This window comes from Aplysia californica, unplaced genomic scaffold (assembly GCF_000002075.1).
Source record: "Aplysia californica isolate F4 #8 unplaced genomic scaffold, AplCal3.0 scaffold01182, whole genome shotgun sequence".
Lineage (NCBI taxonomy): Eukaryota > Metazoa > Mollusca > Gastropoda > Aplysiida > Aplysiidae > Aplysia > Aplysia californica.
The window spans coordinates 25,409-27,737 of NW_004798452.1; positions in this window are offsets into that span (position 1 = coordinate 25,409).

Genomic DNA, 2,329 nt, shown 5'->3' on the forward strand with positions numbered 1-2,329 from the left:
ACACACACACACACACACAAATAATTAAATAAATAAGAATATCAGGTAACGCTTTAAATGTCAATAGGGCCTCTAGTCTAACGTCGATGCGTTCAGGTTTTATACATTTTTTCGGTTAACCGTATCAGTTTGTCTTTTGAACAACCGTTTGTCCAATGTTTGCACACTCTGTCCCCTCATGTTACCGACCCTTAATTTTAATATATCGAATACGAACCAACAACAGTTATTTGATCAAGATTTCACACTCTACAAATATTGCCACCTTCGTTATCTATAATTTCCTTCAGGTTCATCAAGCGATGGTACAAAGAAACTGGAACTTCTACGGGTTGTGTGAGTGAAAACAAATGTCACGAAAATTATGTCGGTTTCTTTCCTTATATTTTCTTAGACTAATTATTCACTAGACACTTTCTGTTTTCTGAGGTAGAAAAAAGTCGTTATTTTCGTAGGGCTAGAAACGGTTTCATTACTGCGTTCAGTTACCCTTTCACTTTCACATTGTTTGCTTTGAAATGTATAGACGTTCTTCCACTGAGTTGGGAAGTAATTTGATCCGCACTTCTGATGCTTCTCTGAACTGTAATTATATGTAATTATTTTACACCTTCCATCGACAAATTTTGGGATAGTTTTATTAACATTTGCCTAATTAGTTATTGTAAGAAGACGGTGTAAGCCAGTAACTTCTCAACTGTAGCATGTCATTATTTTTCTGGTCTTCCAAGTAATTAAGTTACAAGGCCATTTTCCTGATAGTAGAAAGATTTACCCCTGAGGGTAACGTACACAGGTTAAGAATCCTTGCTGCACACTAATATCTCGTATTATATGTCGCCTTCGATCCGTACAGCTCAAGATATTTGCTTGTTTCAAAAACAATCTATTTGCACAAGTAATGATACAGACATAAAAATCTGAGTGCGGAAAAACTCCCAACACAAAGCTCGAACTTCGCCCTCAAAGTGTTTTCTTTATGAGTACCTTCATGAGTTGCCAAGATTTGTGCAGTTGCCAGGGTTACTTAGCTCCCAAGACTATGAAGTAGTACGCATAGTGATCTTGTTGACACTTGAACCCTTTCTTTTTCTATTTGGGATTATTTCTAACGTCATCAACATACGTGTGTTCTGCAAAATGGGCGCTCAAGACACAGTCAGTGTGTCATTTCTTGCCCTGTCCATCTCTGATTTATGGTACCTGATCGTTGAAATATCGGCGACCGTTTGCTTCCTCCCTAGCCGATTCTACTCAAAATCTATTCACAATGCCATCGACATGTCAGGATTAGCCATAGTGATCTCTAGATATTCCCAGGTTCCCTACAATTTCTCGATTTTTATCGCGACGTACGTGGCAGTAACTCGCTGCTTCTGCGTCACCTTTCCTTTGAAATTCGGCGGTATCTTCACCAGATCTAGAACAATAATAGTTCTTTGTGTCACTCTGGCAACGTTAGTGATTTTGTATATTCCGGTGTTGTCTTTTCAGTTAATGAAGTACCGCTTTGACCCGAGGAGAAATGTTACTCGTTTAATGTGGACCTTAGCTCCGGAGTTTTTTGTTTGGAACCCGATACACATTAAGATTTTTAAAAACGTCTACATCAACACCTGCTTCATCACTTGCTGTATCTCCACCGTCATCCTCATTGTAAACCTCTGGTCCGCCGCCAGAACACGGCAAAAAATAACGGGGGGTTGGGAGCACATCGGTACGAAACCTTCGTCGGCAGAAAGCCAGACCACTACGATGGATGGGACTGCTACTGCAGGAAAAGAAACCTTTACGAAAGGACACAAAACGGTGAAAGGTTCAAGTTCAAAACCTGACAAGAAGACGACTCTTTCATCAAGGGACACGCAAGTGGTCAAGTCTGTTATTTTGGTCACTTTGATGTTCATCTGTACCAACATCCCAACGGTCATCTTCATCGACATCGTCCATTTGTTTGAGCCAGAGTTTGACCATCTGGGCCGATATTCCAACTTGCGTATGACGTGTCTTATGCTGTCTCGGAGCGTGGTTATCTCCAGCAGTGCGTGCAACTGTCTTGTCTACTTCAACTTCAACACCAAGTACAGAGAGACTTTGAAAGCGCTGTTCAGTCGTCGTGAGTGAGGGTGAGCCAACAGTTGATGAAATGACATCGAAGAAAAGCAAAGACACCTGCTGTCTTGATCATGAAATGTTTAAATTTGTGTCACTTTTGAGTCACACTTTTGAGTATGTTGTATTATTAATTGTTGTTGTTGTTGCTGCTGCTGCTGCTGTTGTTGTTGCTGTTGTTGTTGTTGTTGTGTGTGCATGTGGTAGCCTATCCGTT